A 15,354-nucleotide genomic window follows, 5' to 3' on the forward strand; every position below is an offset into this window, starting at 1 on the left:
AAGCCTCCCACCAATCTTACATTTACCTGATCAATTTGGTTGGTTAACTTTGAACTTTGAAGGCTTAAAGGTAAATTGGAATAGCTAGGAGCTGTCTAGATTTAGGTTAAATCTTAGCTAAAGTTTATCTTTTGTGTAAAACTTATTTGCAATTAAAATTATTAAAAAAATATAGAATTTTTTTGATCTAGAACTCTTGGTTGCATGCTTGATCGTCAATCTTTATAATCAGAACTATAGCTATTAGATGAAAAAATTGAAAAGACTATTAGAAATATCCATTCTAGAAATATGGCTGCACGCGGTGAAGCCAACCCTCATCATCAATTAAAAGAGTATTTTAGCCATCCTCATATAAATATTCTCCTTGTATTCAAGTGCCTCCAATAGAGGCCTCCCAATATGAGATTAAATCCAGTGTCATTCAAATGCCACCTTCTTTCTATGGACTTACTAATAAGGACCCATACAAATATCTAGATGAATTTTTTGAGATATGTGCTACTATTAAAATCCGAAATATTTTTAATGATGCTCTTAGATAGAAATTATTTTTCTTTTCACTCAAAGATAAGGCAAAACATTGGCTAAATTCGTTAGACTCAGTGACCATTTCAATCTGACATCAACTCCAAAGAGAATTTCTTATGAAATACTTTTTAATTGAAAAAATCAATCAAATTAAAAAAACCATCACTAGTTTTTCTCAAATGGATGAAGAATTATTTCATGAAACATGGAAGAGACTTAGGGACCTCATTTGTAAATGCCCACCCTATGCAATCCCTAAATGGTAATTCATTCAGTGTTTCTATGATAGATTATCAAAGAAACACCAACAAATAATCGATGCCTCATGTGAAGAGGTATTTATGTTAAAAAGTGAGGATGAGGCATGACAATTATTTGAAACTCCTAGAAAAAAATTCTTGCATAACATGTCTGTCTCTTGTAGAGATATACCCATGTTTGCCCAAAAAAGAGGTGGAATTTATGAAGTTGGAAATTTCATAGATATCCACAGTAAAATGGATGAGTTGTCTTAAAAACTAGATCATTTATTGAATGTTGGCACTCGTCTGCTCCATCTTTTCTGCTCAAGATGTTTGTGCTTTATGTTTGGATCACACCCACTTTGTGAGTGAATGCCCAATCACATCTTAATTTTTTGAGTTCGTACAAGAGCAAGTTTAGCAAGCTCAAATTCAAACTGCTTATAGATCAGATAATAACCTCATTTTTGATACTTACAATCCAGGCTAGAGAAACCATCCAAATTTTTCATGAAAATCATAACTAGTGGGTAATCCGGCTATGCAAAGACCAAGTCACCTAGATGCGACCTATAGGCATACGACCTACCTATAGTTTCAAAATATTCCTTAACCCACTCCAATTACCCATAATTTGGCTTTTGAAGAGAAGGTTTTATAAGCATTAAACGGGCTAGAAAACAACACCCAGATCCTTCACTTCTATACGTAATCCATAGCCAAGCTAAACATCCAAATCGGCAAACTAGCTACTACATTCGGCAGGAGAGAAGGAGAAAAGTTACTTAGTCAATCTAAGAGTAACCCGAAGGGACAATATATGACTGAGAGTTTCAATATTCCTGAAACTTTTTTAGAAATACCAAATCTGTTATGACTCTCAGGAATAGAAAGGTCATAAAGTAACCTAGCAAAACCAATGAGACCAAAAATGAAACTTTAATTAAGTCAGAATTGCTCAAAGATAAAGAAGAATTGAAATTGAGGGATGAACCAACTTGATCAGTACTTCTTTATTTGCCTAAGGCCATATTTTTAAGTACTCTAGAATCTCCTATTCTTTTTAATAAGAAGGGAGGAAAGATAGATGAAATGTTGGAATTATTCAAACAAGTTCATATTAATCTTCTCCTTCTAGATGTAATCAAACAGGTCCTAACTTATGTCAAATTTTTGAAAGATTTGTGCATACAAAAACACAAATCTAGATCATAAACCCTAAAGAAAGTTTATCTCACCAAACAATCTAGTTTAGTTTTCTAGCATGCGAACCATCCTAAACTTAAGGACCTAGGTACCCTTATCATTTTCTATGTTATAGGGGACCTTCATATTGAAAAAGTATTTCTAGATTTGGGAGTAAGTGTTAATCTTCTTTCTAGCTCGATGTATAAATTTTTTGAATTTGGAGAGTTAAAATCCACCTCTGTTACCTTGCAGCTAGCTGATAGATCTATTAAGGTACCATGTGGGATGGTTGAAAATATCTTAGTCAATATAGATGAATTTTACTTTTCTGTTAATTTTCTTATCCTTGACATAAAACTATGCAGCAATCCTAGATAAATTCCCATCATTTTATGCCGACTCTTCCTCGGTACAGCTTATGCATGTATCAATTGTAGGATAGGAGTCATAGATGTTTCTTTTGAGAACAAGAAGTTGAGATTGAATGCGTTCAATGCTTCCCTAAAGACCACAAACTAATAGTTATTTTGAAGTAGATATACTTGAGGATATAATGAAGGAAGCTACTTCCACAATTCTTTCTTAGGACCCTTTACACACCTGTTTGGCTCATTTTAGGGTGGATGACTTTGATGTATATGGATATGTTGAAGAAGTGAATGCCTTATTAGATACACCCTACTCCAAAACTACCACACCATGGACTATAAAATATGAGCCATTATCCACTATATCTAGCACTCCGATAGTTTCCTCGTTAGAAGCACCACCTACTTTAGAATTGAAGCCACTTCCTGTCACACTCAAGTATGTGTTCTTAGGATTCAATGACATCCATCGGATGATAATTGCATCAGATTTGATCTTTAACTAGGAAGCTCAACTTCTAAATATTTTAAAAGAATATAAAGAAGCTATTGGATGGACTATTCCCGATCTGAAAGGTATTGATCCCTCCATCTGCATGCATCATATTAATTATAAGACAGATGCAAAATCATATAGGGATATGCAGAGGAGGTTGAACCTTAATATGTGGAAGATGGTTAAGAAAGAAGTGGTAAAGTGGTTAGATGCAGAAATCATCTACCCCATATCAGATAGTAAATGGATCAGTTCCATCCAAGTAGTACCTAAGAAATCAGGCATTACTGTCATGAAAAATGAAGAAGGTGAACTACTCTCTACTCACATAGCATCAGGTTGGCAAGTATGCATAGATTACAAGAGACTTAATACCATTACTAGAAAAGATCATTTTCAATTACCATCCGTTGATCAATTTCTAGAATGGTTAGTGGGTCAAAGCATCTTTTACTTCCTGGATGGTTATTCAAGATATAACCAAGTACCTGTATTCCCGAATGATCAAGAGAAAATCACCTTCATCTACCCCTATTGCACTTTCACTTTTCAACGCATGCCTTTTGGACTCTATAATGCACCTGCTACATTATAGTGATGCATACTGTCTATCTTCTCTGATATGGTAGATAAATTTTTGGAGGTATTCATGAATGATTTTTTTTATATTTGATACTTTTTTTGAGGACTCTTAAAATCTTTTCAAAGTGCTAGAATATTGTATGGAGACAAATCTAGTTTTAAATTGAAAAAAGAGCTATTTTATGGTTCAAGAAGGGATTATGCTCGAACACATCATATCCGAGAGGCTGATTAAGGTAGATAAGGCCAAAGTTGATGTAATTTCAAAATTTTTATCTCCAACCTCAATCCGATAAATACGTTCCTTTCTTGGTCACGTCGGATTCTATAGACGATTTATTAAAGACTTCAATAAAATTTTTGGACCCTTGTGCAACTTGCTTGCCAAGGATACTCTATTTGTCTTTGATGATGATTGTCTCAAAGTCTTCTAAAAACTTCATGCTTCCTTGACAACAGCATCGATTATTATGCCTCCTGATTGGTCCATTCCTTTTGAAATTGTGTGTGATGCATCTGATTTTGTAATAAACGCAGTCTTAGGATAGAGAGTAAATAAGAAACTACATACGATATATTATGCTAGTAAAACTCTTTCTGATATCCAGCTCAATTATACTATCATTGAAAAAGAGTTGCCAGCGGTAGTGTTTGCCCTAGATAAATTCCAATCATATCTTTTAGGGTCCAAGGTTCTCGTATATTCTGATCAAGTTGCTTTAAGGCATTTACTTTCTAAGAAAGATACCAAGCCTCGATTAATTAGATGGATTCTTCTGCTACAAGAATTTGATTTGAAAATCTAAAATAAGAAGAATTTTAAAAATATGGTAGCAGTCCATATCTCTAGAATCTTAGTTGAACACACGTAAGGTACTGACATGGTCAAAGAAGGATTTTCGGATGAACAACTCTTTGCACTCTCCTCCAATCATCCTCTTTGGTTTGTCCATATTGTTAATTACTTAGCTATAGGATAGATTTCTTCTTACTGATCGAAGTAGAAAAAGGATCAATTTTTTTCACAAGTATTATTTTTGGGAAAAACCTGAGCTATTCAAGTGTTGTCCTGACCAAGTGATTCGTCGATGTATCCTTGAGAGTGAATTTCAAAGCATTCTTACTTTTTGATACTCTCTTGCATATGGAAAAAAATTACAATAAAAGTGTTGTAAAGTGAATTTTACTGACCAACACTCTTTAAAGATGCATACGAATTTGGCCATAATTGCCTAGGGTGCCAACAAATAGAGAATATATGTAAGAAGGATATGATGCCGCTAACCCCTATCTTAATAGTTAAAATTTTTGATATTTGGGGGATTGACTTCATTGGATCTTTTCCAACCTCATATACATTCTGGTGGCTGTAGACTATGTATCCAAATGGGTAGAGGCTGTAGCCACAAGGATCAATGATCACAAGGTTGTGATCAAATTCATTCAAAGTAATATTTTCAATCGATTCAGCTTCTCAAGGGTTATCATTAGTGATTGGGGGTGCAAACTTTATGAACCGGCACTTTGAAGCATTAGTAAGAAAATATTGTATCATGCACAAAGTAGCCACTCCTTACCACCCCCAAACCAGTGGTCAGGTAGAAGTATCCAATAAGAAAATTGAGAGCATTCTAGAGAAAACAGTTAGGCCCAATAGAAAAGACTGGTCCTTTCGATTAGATTATGCATTATAGGCTTATCGTACTACATTCAAGATGTCAATAACCCCTATTGGTATGTCTCCTTACCAATTAGTTTTTGGGAAAGTATGTCATTTATCAGTTGAATTAGAACATTGCATATTTTGGGCTATAAGGACGTTCAATTTTGACATGATGAATGTGGGTTCTAATGATAAACTAGAAGAATTACGTAATGATGCCAATGAAAGTTCCTGTATTTACAAGGCTCAAACCAAGGCATTCTACAATAAATATATTTCAAGAACATCTTTCGAGCCCAATCAAAAAGTATGGCTCTTCAATTAGAAGTTACACCTCTTTTTCGATAAATTTCACTCTTGTTGGAGATGGATCGTTTATTGTCACCCAGGTATTCCCTCATGGAGCAATTGAAATTCAGGATCCCTAAAATGGCACCACTTTTAAAGTCAATGGTCAACATTTAAAGCCATACATAGCTGGAACTAGTAACGAAGGATAAATTGACACCATCAACTTGGTGGATTCGATATACGAGACACATTAAAATTCATGAAGTCTGGTTAAAAACTCTAAACTTAGTATTTTTTGAGAGATAACCCAATTTCTTCATCTTAATTTTTTTAGATTTAAAAATAATAATAAATTGACTAAGTTATATTTACTTGTAGGGATTGGATTGAAATTATGAAGGCACCTGTCAACTCAAGAGCATACTTATCCCAGGTGACATCTCTTCTTTTTCTTTTCTTTTATCTGTCATACTTTATTTTTCTTACTCAATATCATTTAAGTTTGGAGAAGGGATAAATTAATAAATCTTCAAATATGTTTGTGATTATGTACCTAATTATGCTTTGGACTTGAGATTAATCATGTATTTTAAGAAACAATTAATACACAATTTAGAGGATTTTTGAAATATTGAGGAATCAAATATTAAGAAACCCAATAAATGGTTAGGTCTAGAATGAAAATCAATTTCTGAGCATTCCTAACCCTCCCTATTAGCATCAATGAAGAATATATTTTTTATGAGAATGAATGGAAAACATTGATGTATGCAAAAGTTTCTTCATAGAATATAAAAAAATAAATTTTATCTTGAGCATTTTTCACCAAGTAACCAGACTTCTTTACCTAAGTAAGCATTGATGTTCACATTAAAAAGTGAGAAATATGAAGAAACCTTATTGTACAGTCAGTTTTGATCCATAGCTTGTTTGATTCGAGTTAGTAAGTCCGAGGAGTGTTCTACACCTAATGCCCTAGAACCAACTGATTTGAGAGTCATTGGCCTGAAACTTATTATAAAAATCAAATAGAAAGCGTAAGGGATTAAGGCATTGCACTGACTGTATATTTTGAAAAAATGAAGGAAAGAAAGTGCATGAAGATAATACGTCAGCCCATCTTGGAGAGGGGAGTCAGTCTAGAAAAGGCTCTAAAAAATTTTATGTTCTCTGTTTAACCACTTGATTAGATAGTATTAATACCTCGATGACATACTTCACTAATTTTCTGACTGAATATTATTTACCTTTAAAATTGCCTGACAAAACACTCATCTCTAAGTAAGAAAGTACATGATACTGATTTTTTTTCTTACTCGAGGATAAGTAAAGTTCAAATTAGGGAGTGTGATCAATGCATTAATATGATATAAAAAGTATATTAAAATTTTTGATATTTAATATCTACTATTTAGTATTAGATACTTTATATATATATTTTTAAAAATTATTAATTATCAAGATTTAATCACACACCAACTAGCAAAGACCCCCAACAGTTACCAAATCCAAGATGAAGCCTGAGTCCAAGCCCAAGCCTGTCATGTGCACATCCAAGCCTGAGGATCATAATGCTTGATGAACGGAGAAGATTCATAACAAATTTGGGTGTAGAGCAAACATGAAAAGAAGTGTGTGACTGCAACAAGTAACCATTAGCAAAGTACAAGCAATCACGAGCGAAGCAAGGTCCCTAAATCTCCATCATCCATCAAGAGATGCTACCCAAACAAGAGAGCAAAAGAAAAATCAGGGTTTGGAGCGCCAAGAGCCAAAGAAGGAAAGAGAGGGGCGATCAGGGTTTTAAGAAATGTGGGGTGGCTAGGGTTTATGAAGAGGCTAGGGTTTGGGGTGCCAAAGCTTAACAAGGAAAGAAAGGAGGCGTGAGAGAAACCAAGACCTTAGGGTGGTTAGGTTTTAGGAGGTCTTGAGAGCTATAAAAAGAGGTGTGGACTGTCCAAGAGAAGAAAGAAAAATTATAGAGAAGTAAAGAGAGAGGAAGAGAGGGAGGCTGCCAGGTTTTGAAGTTTTGGAAGAGAGTTTGTGGCGATATAAGGAGGTTCTGATTCTTCTTTTTCTTCATATTCTTCTCCAACTAAGAAGATGGAGCCTTTAGCGGCGAGTAAGATCCAACCCATGAGCAGCTAAACTCTTAATCCTCGGGGGAGTAAATGAACTCCTTAAATCTCAATTTGTATTTAATTTCTTGAATCTTATTGTGTATTTTTTTGGTCAATCGACCAACCTTTGAAATGACCGCTCTAGAATGGACTCTTAAAAATTAGATCAACCTTGCTTGGACCTTGGATCATTGGTGGCGATTTCAATGCCACATATAGGCTTAATAAGTGAAGTGGGTTTCCACAAGCCTCAAAACTCTCTAAAACCTTCTGAATCTTTATTAGATCTTATCAACTTCTTGATCTCCCCCTCAAAGGCCATGAATATACTTAAAGTAATCACAGAGATAACCCAATTTTTGTCACGCTAGATAGAATTTTTATCTCCACTGAATGGGATAAACTTTACTCACATGTAGTCCAAATCGCTTGTCCTAACCCATCCTCTGATCATGTGTCAATATTGCTGAAATTTGTTGCTATCCATGGTGCCACCCTCCAATTTCAATTTGATAGAAGTTGACTCGACTTTGAAGGTATAACAAAAATAGTTGAGAATGCTTGGAGATCTTTTGGCTAGTTGGATGATTCAGTTGCTAACCTAGTGTTGAAATTGAAAGATACTCAGGTTGTTCTCAAATATTGGTCCAGAAAGATGAAATTGGCGGCCAAGGAGAGGAAAAACTCACTTTTTGATATGCTTCATGACCTTGACAAAAATGAAGAAAGCTCTTTCATTACCAACAATAAGAGAAACGCGAGGGACCTTTGCAGAAACCAGTTGAAGCAAATTTATCATGCTGAGAAAATCTATTGGAAATAAAAGTCAAAAATAAAATCACTGATTGAAGGTGACAATAATACTTTATTCTTTCACAAATATGTTGGCTTGAGAAGAAAGTATAATTGGATCCCTTGCACAAAATGGAGTTTGGAGGTCATAGATGCGGCAGCAATCCAGAAGGCCTTCAAAGAATATTTTTGTAATATCTTTGATATGCAATCTTCCTCACAGATTCATCTTGATTTGAATCTGATTTATCCCCACTTTGATATTGATCTTAATAGCCTAGGCATACCTTTTTTACTTGAGAAAATCAAAAAAACTATCTTTGGCTTCAAAGAGGATCGAAGCTCCAGACCAGATGGTTTTACCATGTGCTTCTTCCAACATTTTTGGAACCTCATTTAGTCTGATCTTCTGCAGTTCTTCCACCAACTCCACACCTCCAACTTAGACATCTTTAGAATCAATTATGTAACCCTCACACTCATCCCAAAGAAAGAAGATGCCAGAGCTCCATCTAAGTTCTGTCCTATAAGCCTAATTCATAATTATATTAAAATCTTCACCAATATCTTGGCAAATCGACTTCAATCTTTCTTGAAGACTCTTATTGACCCAGCATAGATGGCCTACATAAGAGGCAGGTACATCCTTGATAATTTCCTTTGTGCTAATAAAATTCTTCATTTATCTAGAAAATCAAAGGTGGATGGTATTGTTTACAAGCTTGATTTCTCCAAACTTTTTGATCGGATCATTTCATCTTATTTGATTGACGTCTTGCACCATTGTCGCTTCCCAATGAAATGGATCAACTAGATTCAAAATATCCTCCTCTCCACCAAAGTTGTGGCCATTATTAATGATTTGAATGGTGATTGGATTGTGTGTCATCGTGGCGTTAGACAGGGAGACCCTCTATCCCCCTTCCTCTTTCTTCTTGTAGTGGATCCACTTCATTGTAATGTTAAGCTTCGCTTCTTCTGCTCGGATCTTTAATGGGTTGGACAATCCTTAGATTTGTGGGGGTATCAGGATACTCCAGTATGCAGACGACACCATCATCTTCGCTCAAGCTAAAAAGGATCATATTACATTCTTGAAACTTATCCTATACTCCTTTAAAATGGATTCTGGTCTCTCCATCAACTACCATAAAAACTCTATATCAATAGTCAGTGACAACATCTCATCCGCATTGACTTATATACGGTGGCTTAATTGCTCTTTGGTACCAACCCCTTTCAAATATTTGAGATTATCTCTGAGTGGTTAGAGATCCTCCAAGAGTGATTAGGTGCCTCTTATTCAACGTGTTGAGTCCCGACTATCCACTTGGAAGAGCACATTCTTATCCTTTGCCAATCGGCTTACTTTGATTAACTCAATTCTCGCTTCTTTACCTATCTATTACTTGTCACTCTTCATGCTGTCTTGGGTTATCAAAAGAATAGATCAACTACGAAGAGCCTTTCTTTAGTCTGGATCTTCATCCACTAGTGGATTATCTTGCAAAGTTAGTTGGAAGACCGTATGTCTACAGTAGGAGGAGGGAGGCCTTGGTATATTAAGGATATTCAGATGTTGAATTGCGCACTACTTGCTAAATGGGTTGGAGGATGCTTCTTGATGATAATGGTCTTTGGAAGAAACAGATCAATCTTGCTTGCTACAAGAGGGTTCGCTTGTTCATTTGTTGGAGATCCCCTAGAAAGTGCTCCAGCTTGTGGCATGATGTGGTTAATGCTTTACCATCCATCGTTCTAAAATCGCATCTTCTTTCAAATTGAAAATGGGAGACTTTATTATAGAAAGATCCTTGGATTTGGGATGCTCCTCTCAAGATTATCTTCCCAGGGCTATCCTCACTCAATCACAAGAAGAATGGTTTGGTTGCCTATTTTTACAATCATAGAACTCAAACTATTAAAAATAATAGTTTCCCATGGGCTAGAACTTAGAGTAATTTTTTTACAAAAAATATCCTTAAGGCACTATGATCTTCTAAATAGTTATATTTAATAGTTAATCTTAAACTATTAAAATTTACCACAATATAAAGAGTTGCCTAACTATTAAAAATGGTTAGAACTCTAAAACTCAACCCAATAAATATTTTTAATATATACTTTTAAATATATAAAAAAATATTTTTAAATATTTTAGATTTAAAAATATTTTAAAAATTATTAAAAATTATGTATGTGATATTTTATAGGGATTTTACACAACTTTATTAAAGGCATAACAGATATTTTAAAGTAGATGCCCAACCAAACATAAGTCATTTTCGAGAGTGTATTTTCTATATTATTTTTCTATGATCAACTAAATATGTAAAAGCTACTTTTTCAGTTATCATATAGTCAAGCATTAGCTTTCTAAAAAATTATTCCAATAAGGTAAAATTCTTTCTACAAACCTAATGAGTCCTTAATTGTTCGAGCTTTATTTATATGATCTCTGAGCTCAACTTTTACTCAACCAAGCTGAGTTTCCTATAGTTTGGCTATAGGCTCATGTCGTTCAGACTGACTCATTTGCTAACTGACTGGAGCTTGAACGAACTGTAGTCAATCAAGTAATGCAATGAGTGGTTCGGATTGGTTACAACCCTACATAAGGAGTGATCAAGATATAAGCATTTGAATTCCTCTTCTTCCTCCTCTTCTTCTTCTTCTTCTTTATTGAGAACTAGGATAGATGAAATCCGAATGGAATATCAAAGTGATAGCAATATCAAACTCAACTCTTCTATACCAATAAAGATGCCAATGCTTGGTCAGATCATGAAATGAAATGCGACAGATATGTACAGGAAGCAGATTATAAGTTTTTGATGCATCAGCACAGCACAATCTCTTATCTAGGTTACTAATTTGGATTAGTGCTTCTTTTTTCTTTAGCCGCATCTCATGCAAGGACTCCTTTCCAATAACTTAGTTCAAAGGCTAGTTTCTATCTTTTTTCATAAGAATACTGGGCATTTGAACTATAACATAAGCAATATATAGATATTTGTTAGATCTCTAAATTAGAGACAGTATGAACAAAACATATTTTTCAAACCATGATCTTGACTTACCTCCAGGCTCTGACAGGAAGGTTATCTCAAGGTGCACATGCATGGATAATGCATGAATTAGTTAATCATATCAGATATAGTAATCGCTGATTTGGTGAAAACTAAATCATAATTCAAATCTTCCTGAATTGATCGTCAGATATAGTAATCTCTGATTTAGTGAAAATCAAATCACAATTCCAACCTTCCTAAATTGATTGACAGATATAGTAATCTCTGATTTGGTGAAAACCAAATCATAATTCAAACCTTCATGAATTGATTCATTATAATTTTTTTTTTGTTTCTTCCTATAGTCTATTTATACGATGTAAACCATGTACAGAGAATTTAAATCAATATATTGAATTCTTCTTTTTTCTCATAATTTTGACATGGTATCAGAGCCATTCATTCCATATTCCATCTAATCTCAGCCGTGGGATTCATCCCTCCTCTTCTTCTCTTTTTTTTCCAGCTGTGGAATTATTTTTCTTTTTGATTGTGATCCTCATTTGCATGACCTTTCCAGCACGCTGCTGTTTCTGTTCGGTGCTCTTCTCTCTATTCCGCATTGCCCCAGCTTTGATCTTACACCATTACCACTGTTTTGCCATCTTCTTGTGCCATCTCTAGATCTCGAAGATATCTGGCATCAATTCTGGGATCACAGATCTAGATTGCAGACGGCGCTACTGGTGGTGACAGGCTCTTGAGCATCTTCTTCTCCTCCTCTACCATTGCTTCTCCCTGTTGTTAGCCTTGACTACTTCTCCATGGCTAACGAAGATTTGAGAGAATCCTCTCAACCTGTGAAAGTCATTCTTGATGAGACCAATTATTCATTTTGCTCTCAACAGATGACTAGTTTTTTAAAGAGAAAGAAACTATGGAGATATGTGATAGGTGACATACCTCTCCCAACAAAGAAAGATAATGAAATTGATAAAGCCTTTACTGCTCGACTTGATGACTGGGATAGTAACAATCACAAAATTATCACATAAATCTCAAATACATCGAGTATCAATATTGTCATGGAATTTGGCAAATATGAAACATCAAAAGAAGTTTGGGATCATCTTCATACAAGGTATATTGCCCCAGATCCAGCTCATGAATATAAGTTAAAACAAGAGTTGCTTTCCCTTCGACAAACTACAGGTCAATCGGTAGCAGATTTTTACTCTCGTATGTCCGTGCTATGGCAACAACTGGATCAGATAGGTCTAAAACTCAAAAACAAGGAAGATATGATGGAATATAAAAAATATCGAGACATTGACAGACTTCTCAAACTCTTGACAATGCTTTCTCCTAAATTCGAGTCTGTCTGTGCCTCAATTCTTCATAGAGATTCTCTGCCATCTCTATCCAGTGCGTTGAATGAACTTCTTTCTGAAGAAATATGCAAGGGACTTCTGACAACAAAACAACATCATCAAGAAGCAATATTGTTTGCTAAGAATAAAGGCATTACCCCTTTATCAAAAGGCACTAGCTCCTTTCCTCATCGATCAGATGGCAAAATAGACTGGAGCAAAGTTCAATGCCATTTTTGCCATGAGTTTGGGCATACTGCAATCAAATGTCCCAAAAAAAATAGAAGACTTACACCATCACGACCAACTACTGCTGTAGGTACCACAACTGACTTGGTGAACAACGAGTCTGGTCATAAGGGATCTACTCCTATATTCACAGCTACTGAAGTGGAGGACATTCTTGTTAAAGCCCTTGCTCGTCAGGGTAATATTACCTCTTCCTCTGCTTCTGCCTTATCCGCCACCTCAGGTAACTCTTCTACTTAGATTCTTGATAGTGGTACTTCTAATCATATGACCTTTGATGTCTCTTATCTTTCCATTAAAGCATCCATTTCTCATTAACCAATATACTTACTGCTTGTGGAAATACTTTTGCTCCTAGTCACATAGGATATGCCAACATACCTTCACACCTATCTATACGTAATGTTTACTATGTTCCTAACCTATCTGTGAACTTATTATTTGTCGATCAACTTGTTGAAAATGGTCTTGAATGCATTTTCTCTAACTATTGGGAGCAACAATTGAAGAAGGTCATTGGGATTGGCCGTAAAGTGAATCGCCTCTTCGAGATTGTTTGGCTCTATACTCCTTAATTTTCAATGGTCACTTTATCATAACAACTTCTCATCTTTGGCATCTTAGATTAGGTCACGTCTCAATTTATTATTTAAATAAACTCATTTCAAATGGATTGTTAGGCCATGTTGCAAACAAAAATATTGATTGTATCCATTGCAAACTTAGAAAATTATCTACATTACCTTCTAATAATAGCATTCACAGTTCTTCTGCTCCTTTTGATCTCATGCACTCAGATGTTTGGGGACCATCTCGTGATCCTACTATAGGTGGATCTAGATATTATATTATCTTCATTGATGATTTTTCTCGCTATACATGGATCTACTTGCTTAAATCTCATTCAGAAGTAATTCTCAAATATAAACACTTTGCAAAAATGGTCTATACCCAATTTTTAAAAAGGATCAAAGTCTTTCACTTAGATTCTGGAGAAGAATACATGTCAAATGAGTTCCGTAACTTTCTGTCTTTAGAAGGGACAATCTTGTAAAAATGGTCTAGCAGAAAGAAAATATAGACACATTCTTGAAATCACTCGCACCCTTCTTTTATCCTCTGGACTTCCTAAATGCTTTTGGGGAGAAGCTATTCTAACCGCTGTTTATCTTATCAATCGACTCCTTAATACTAGTATAGGAATGATCTCTCTTTTCTTTAAGTTATTTGGCAAATATCCAACATACAATCATCTTAAATTCTTTGGATGCGCTTGTTTTGTTCTACTTCCTCCAAATGAAAAAGATAAACTTTCTGCTCACTTCAGCTTATGTGTCTTCTTAGGTTATGGAATAGAATAAAAAGGTTATCGATGTTTCGATCCCAAAGCCAATCACTTGCGCATCTCACGAAATGTGGTATTTTGAAAACACATTCCTTTCACAAAATTCTTTGATTTCAACTCTCAACAACCATCTCAGCCTACAATACTAGAAGTAGATAACAATATTTTTATAGATGATGATCTACTACAAGCTAATCCTACTGAGCCCCTCACGACTGTTGCACCAGTACCTCTAGCTTTGACAATTGAACGGCGATATCCTCAACAACAACGTACATCTAATGTACATCTCATTGGGTATAAAATCTCTTTTATTTCCACTTTACATTCTTATCATGAGCCTAAATCCTACCTAGAAGCATCCATTAATTCTCTTTGACAGAAAGCAATTAAGAAAGAGTTGAATGCCCTTGCTCAAAATCATACATGAGATCTTACAGAATTACCTCCACATAAGACAGCTATTGGATGTAAGTGGATCTTTAAGATTAAAACTCGTTCAAATGGATCTATAGAGTGCTACAAAGCTCGTTTAGTGACGAAAGGCTACAATCAGAAGCATGGCATTGACTATGAAAAATTTTTGCTCCAGTTGCTCGACCGACTTTTATTCAAGCCCTCCTTGCAGTAGCTTCTATACGACAATGAGAGCTTCATTAAATGGATGTTAAAAATGCTTTTTTTATGATCATCTTGAGGAAAAGATTTATATGACCCCACCACCTGGAGTATCTCACCAACCTAACGAAGTATGTCATCTTCGTCGAGCACTGTATGGGCTTAAACAGGCACCAAGAGCATGGTTCTCCAAGTTCAGCTTTATCATTTCATCTTTTGGCTTTATTCAAAGCTCATATGATCCTGCATTGTTTATTCGAAGAACTAATAGAGGCATCATCTTAGTATTCCTTTATATTGATGACATGGTCATAACAAGAGATGACTCTAAGGGTATCTTGAAACTAAAAACTTCACTGCATAGTAAATTTTAGATGAAAGATCTGAGCTCTCTTGGCTATTTTTTAGGTCTTGAAGTCACTACTCAATCCTCTGGCCTAATTCTTTCTTAGATTAAATATACTTCTGATCTCATAACTCGTGCAAGG

At 35.1% G+C, this 15,354-nt stretch overlaps 1 non-coding gene across 1 annotated transcript; it reads right to left on the reverse strand.

Moving 5' to 3' along the window:
* Window positions 1-678: 678 nt before the first annotated feature.
* LOC114912850 (small nucleolar RNA R71) lies at window positions 679-784 on the reverse strand. The gene has a single exon (XR_003798795.1). It is a non-coding gene; the product is annotated as a small nucleolar RNA R71 (small nucleolar RNA).
* Between the last annotated feature and the right edge of the window lie 14,570 nt (window positions 785-15,354).

The sequence above is a fragment of the Elaeis guineensis genome, chromosome 2 (assembly GCF_000442705.2).
Source record: "Elaeis guineensis isolate ETL-2024a chromosome 2, EG11, whole genome shotgun sequence".
In the NCBI taxonomy this organism is placed as follows: domain Eukaryota; kingdom Viridiplantae; phylum Streptophyta; class Magnoliopsida; order Arecales; family Arecaceae; genus Elaeis; species Elaeis guineensis.